General features: G+C 41.4%; 1 protein-coding gene across 2 annotated transcripts in view; it reads left to right on the plus strand.

Annotated features, from left to right (window-relative positions):
* LOC122540812 overlaps nt 1–6,000 on the plus strand; it is a 59,794-nt gene that overhangs the window by 22,246 nt on the left and 31,548 nt on the right. For both annotated transcript variants that reach the window (XM_043677021.1, XM_043677022.1), the window contains exon 3: nt 3,682–3,731. The gene's annotated coding sequence lies outside the window, so the exon portion shown is untranslated. The remainder of the gene's footprint in view (nt 1–3,681; nt 3,732–6,000) is intronic.

Genomic DNA, 6,000 nt, shown 5'->3' on the forward strand with positions numbered 1-6,000 from the left:
ACCAACTACTATACTACTCTACAAAAGAACTCACAACTACACTCATATAACCATTGTTAATTGTTGTTAAAACTCATCTGGTTCACTAATGCCTTTTCAGAGAAGGAAATTTGCCATCCTAACCTGATGTGGTCAACATGTGAATCCAGATCTTTATGGCGAATGATGTTTTAAAAAAATTCTTGACACTTCTTTTTAAACAAATGGAAATTTATATTTCACTGTATTTTGAAGCATTGAAGATATAACTGTAGCTCCACAGGTCACCCAAGTATTAATGGTTAAAAGGAACTAAGCTTTACAGACCCCAGGAGATTAGATGATGCTGTAACACATAGTGACCCATAATAATTCTCTCCTTTCACATACAAAGTGCTAAGTTTAATCTTAGATCTGTGGAATTAGCTGATCTGAAACAAGAAAGGAATGAGGAAAATAAAAGTCCCAGCTGTGTTTTCTAGCACTTTGAAAATTTATAGTGAGTGAGCTATAAATCTCCAGGGAGCTTTCAAACTTGAGTCTGTGGATTGTGCCTGGACTGATGAGAGAGATACTGTCAATGGCTTTTCGTATCCCTTTAACAGGAAGAAGGAAACTCATCAGAATTCTTACTTTTGAATACAATCAGGAGATCAAGCTCTGACAATAATAAAATGAAGATAAGATTTATTCAATGGATTTCATAATCTTCAGCTCCTCCAAAGCACTGTACAGCCAAAAAGCACTTTGTGAAGGCTGGCCCCTACTGTAATGTAGAAAACACAGGAGTCAGTTTACACACAGTAAAATTGCACAAACAACTGCGACAATGACCAGAGAACTTGTCTTTAAGGAGGGGCTGAGGGATGAACATCAGCCAGTGAATAAGGAGGACTCAGCCTTAATAGTGGGATCTTTTGTGTCTGCCAGAGAGGGGAAACAGGGTCATCGGTTTTATTCCAAACACCATCACGACTGAGAGGGACTGGGAGTGAACCTGGAACAGTACTTGTCCTCAGAGCAGATGAGAATGTAACCGCTCTGAGGCAAGAGTGTTACCCACTGGACGATGCATGACAACATTTTATGGTGCTGACATCAAGGCTGACATAAATAATGCACATGGATTACTGGGAAGTGCCAGACTTGTTCAAAAATACACTCCGGCAAGGTCACACTTTCAGCATTGCTGGTTAAAGTGGTGTTTTTCTCTTGATCTTTGACAGCTTGCTCTCTCCTGACCTAGTCAGTGATTTTAATCTCTGTGTGATCTCTCACATTACACAAACAGGTTCAAAGCTGTAAAACTTAGGCTGAATGGAATTCAAAGCCCAGATTTTCTGTTGTACTCCACTTGTAGAAAATTCATCAAAGGAGCTATTTCTTTCCTCACTTGGTATGTTTTACTGGGGGTGATGTCAAGTAGATAATTGAACTGGCCAAGAATACAAAAGCAGAATTTTACCAGAAATTGGCCAGCAGTTATTTTTGTCGAGGGTTTCTCTCTGCCATGCCCAGTCACTTTTCTCATGCTAAACGCGCGTCATTAAGTGTGCACCACACCCTCTATGATGCCCTACTTATTGAGCTCTCATCCATCCCTCCACCCATCACATGAGGGCGTATTCACCTGGGCTTCCTGACATTGGCACCATCTTTAAAAGGCCATTGTGCACCCAGTCAGTCTATAGCTGTCGTGCAGAGTCCATGTCCTTTGCCCTTAACATGGCAGATAAAAGGAAATGGTGCCCTGCTTTGCCAAGAGGGACCTGGAAGTCCTGGTGGACAGGTTGGTGCAGAGCAGAGCTCGGAGCAGTCCATGATACCAGACCCTGACAACCTGGACCAAAGCTGCCACCCAAGTTCAGAGAAATGTCCAGCAGTATAGGAAGCTGAGCAGTGACCTTCTCCACTTGACCAGGATAAGTGCAAACATCTTTCCACCACCATCTCACAGTCACTCTGTCTCTGCATCCACCTCCCACCAAGTCTCTCAATGCACCATTCTCACTGTTGCATGCAATATCGTCCCTCACTTGCTATCACCCATCCAATACCCCCAGATTAATAACCCTACTTGTTAGCAGCAGCTCCCACTCATTCAGCTCACATCACCAATTTTTCTCCTCACCTGCACCAGTGTCAAAGTTGCCATACATCTTCAGCTCACTCAATCCCTCCCTTTGTCATATTCCAGGAGATAACCACCCACAGTAAGGCAGGAAGACGCAAAATGGCTTGGCGGGGTTACCAACCTCTGTCTCTTCAGCCCCAAAAAAGAGAGGAGCTAGACTGTGAGAGACCATGCCCAAGCCCCTGGACTGATATTGGATACTCCCCTTGTTGCCCTGCGCCAGGCTCCTCTTGATTATGGAAACCTCGATCAAATATTCCAATCTTTGCTTTCCCAGAGAAAACCATTCCAGCTTCTCCAATCTGTCTGCAAGAATCAAGTTCTTCCTCCCTGAATTTTTCTGATTCCTCTCTGTTGCTTCCACATTCTTAGAAATGTTGAGCCCAGAACTGGATTTTGTATGGTTACTCGTATTAACAAATCTTGTATGCATTGATAACCACTCTCTCAAACTGTCCTGCCACCTTTAATGGTTTCTGCACATATATCCCTAGGTCCCTCTGCTCCTGCATCCACTTTAGAACTGCACCCTTAATTTTGTATTGTCTTTCTGCAGTATTCCTTCCAAAATGAATTGGTGTGAGGGATGCCTGCAGTTGGCACCCAGCTAGAAGGAGGACTTAGCTAGATGTTGCCACAAATCCTTCTTGTAATGCCAGATTACGGTCTTACTAGTATTAAGTGGTGAAGCCTTGACCACAACAGGTCTTTGGCAGAAGAGACACATATTTAAGTAACAAATAAGTAGTTTATTACATTGTTGTAAAAAACACGTTCCTTTAACATCTAACTGGATAACCAAATTACACCAGGATATGATTGCTGCAATAGGTAGGTACTAATAAAATATGATGTTTTCTAAAAGGTACCAGGCTAAACCTTAGCAATGTCACAGTTACTTCAAAACTCAGTAATGCCTTCCAGAGATTGTCATTTTAATTGTCAGTTTCCATGATCCTGGCAAAATAGCAGGGATGAGATATACATTATTGTGGTAGGCAGTATCCCCACAAGCTGAAACCAAAGCTGGATTTGGCAAAAATGGAAAATTCCTGCCTGAAAAAAAGTACTACAATAAAAACACATTTATATTGCAACTTTTAACATACTGAGACAATCAGAAACTGACTAGGAGTACATTAGAATAGTCAAGATTGGAGGTAAGAAAGGGAATGGTTGAGTTTTCCAACTGCAGATGAGCTAAGGCAGAGGCAAGAGACAGGCAATGTTGTATGGGCAGTCTGGATGAGAGAGACAACACGATGTTGGATAACTAGCTCAGGATCAGGTCGGATACAACGTTTTTGAAGTGCTGTTTAGCCTCACACAGCGGCCAGGTAAAGTGGTAGGGTCACTGTCTAAGGAATGCATTTTCTTGCAGGAACTGATGGTAATAGTTTTGGTCTTGCTAATATTTAATTAGAGTGAATCTCTGCCCATCCAGTAATGTATTATTGCAGTGTGTCAAAGCAGAGGGAGTGGAAGGTTGGAAGTAGTAGTGGTGAGAAAACGATAGACATCAGCAGCAGGCTTACTTTTTGATAATAATTCTGGATTTTTTCTTATAGGCCAACTTCCTAAATTCCGTTCTAGAAGATCAATGCTGAAAAAAACAGAGGTAAGGGTGCGATATTTTTCTGCCATTTCAGTAAAGCTCTACAATAAGAATAATGTATTTTTCATTTATTTTTCTTCATATACTACTGTTTAATTGAGATCTCTCTGTGGGAAAAAGAATAATCGCCCTCTACTAGGCCTTCTGTTCAGGTGAGGAGACACATGTTGGGGACACCACCACTCATTTGAGCCCTTCCTGCCTTACTATGGGCTGTTTCTCCTGAAACAAGACAAAGGGAGGGATTGATTTCAGATGAAGGTATATAATTTCTCAAACACTTTCTAGATTCAGAAATTGAAGGATTGTAAATCTTGCTCTGTCATTTCCAAGGGGAGCGAGGGAGAAATGAGGGAAGTCTGGACTGATTAGAAGAACATTGGTGTATAGGAGATTAATACAGGCTGAATAAACTGGGACTTTATTTACTGGAGGGTAGGAGATTGAGGCATGACCTTAGAGGTTTATAAAATAATTAAGCATATAAACAAGGTGTCTTTTCCCTAGGGTGGGGCATTTCAAGACTACGGGCATATTTTTAAGGTGAGAGGAGAGAGATTTTAAAAAAGACATGAGAGGCAATGTTTTTATACAGAGGATGGTTTGTGTGTGGAACAAACTTCCAGAGGATATGGTGGATGTGGATGCAGTTACACTGTTTAAAAGACATTTAGATAAGTACATGAATAAACAAAGATTGGGACTAGCCTAGTTTGGGATTATGGTCAGCATGGACTGGTTGGACTGAAGGGTCTGTTTTCATGCTGTATGACTCTATGACTGTGCGAGAGATAGAGTAACTGATGCACCAAGTGTGAGTTGACCAGAGGGGGTTCATGTGGGTATGTAAAGGCTAGATCATAGTTGACGAATTCAGCTGAATCTTTTGAGGGACTCACTAACATACTGAATAGGGGAATGTTTGTGGGTGTTGTTTGTGAGGTCTTCCAGAAGATTTTTAGTAATGATTTGTGCAAGGAATCATTAAGGAAAGTGAAAGCCCTTTGTATTAGAGGGAAGCATCTCGGTTTTCTTTTGGGAAGGAAACCCACTGTCCTTACCTGGTCTGACCTAAATGTGACTCCAGAACCACAGCAATGTGTTTGACCCTACACGTTGGGCAATTATGGATGGACAGTAAATGCTGGCTTAATCAGTGAATAAAGCAAAAAAATCTTGTGACATGGCTCGGTGATTTGAGAGGAGGAATACTGTGGTTGGGTTTGTCTTTACTGATACAACCTTCAGTTGATACACCATCATGGATTACTTTGTTGGACGCGAGGGATGCAGTGTTCATTTCTACATTACTGAGATACTGCATCCTTCGATGTTACTGTTTCCACTCTTGTTACATCTAGATCTTTAACCTAACCCACGGCTGACCATTACCTAGCTTTTCCAAGCTTTGACAAACCTTTATTTGCACACTGTAGATTTTTATACTGATCTCTGTACGATAGTGCAGGATACTCCATCCTCTGTCTTGATAGCATGTGAATGCCAATGTCAGTGTCATATTATCTTATATACCAGGGGTGTCCAATCTTTGAGTGAGGGGGCCACATTTCAATTCTTTCCTCACTCAAGCGATTGATGAACAACTTTCAGAAAATTTATATTTGGAATACCTTTGAATATGAACTTCCAAATGAAGTTGAAAATATGAAGAAAACTCAACTTGCTTGAAGGAAAAATGTCAAAGCAATAAACTGATAAATCATGTAATGAAAAATTAATAATGATGACCATATGGAAGATATAGACTGTAGGGAAATAGATGGTGACATCTTACAAAATGTCCAGATTACAGAGGAGGAAGTGAAATGTCTTGAAATGGTTAAAGGTGGCTAAATCCCCAGGACCTGATCAGGTGTACCCAAGAACTCTGTGGGAAGGTAGAGAAGTGATTGCTGGGCCTCTTGCTGAGATATTTGTATCATCGATAGTCACAGGTGAGGTGCCAGAAGACTGGAGGTTGGCAAACGTGGTGCCACTGTTTAAGAAGGGCAGTAAAGACAAGCCAGGGAACTATAGACCGGTGAGCCTGACCTCAATGGTGGGCAAGTTGTTGGAGGGAATCCTGAGGGACAGGATGTACATGTATTTGGAAAGGCAAGGGCCGATTCTGGATAGTCAACATGGCTTTGTGCATGGGAAATCATGTCTCACAAACTTGATTTGAGTTTTTTGAAGAAGTAAAAAAAAAAAGATTGATGAGGACAGAGCAGTAGATGTGATCTATATGGACTTCAGTAAGGCATTCAACAAG

The sequence above is a fragment of the Chiloscyllium plagiosum genome, chromosome 36, assembly GCF_004010195.1.
Source record: "Chiloscyllium plagiosum isolate BGI_BamShark_2017 chromosome 36, ASM401019v2, whole genome shotgun sequence".
Lineage (NCBI taxonomy): Eukaryota > Metazoa > Chordata > Chondrichthyes > Orectolobiformes > Hemiscylliidae > Chiloscyllium > Chiloscyllium plagiosum.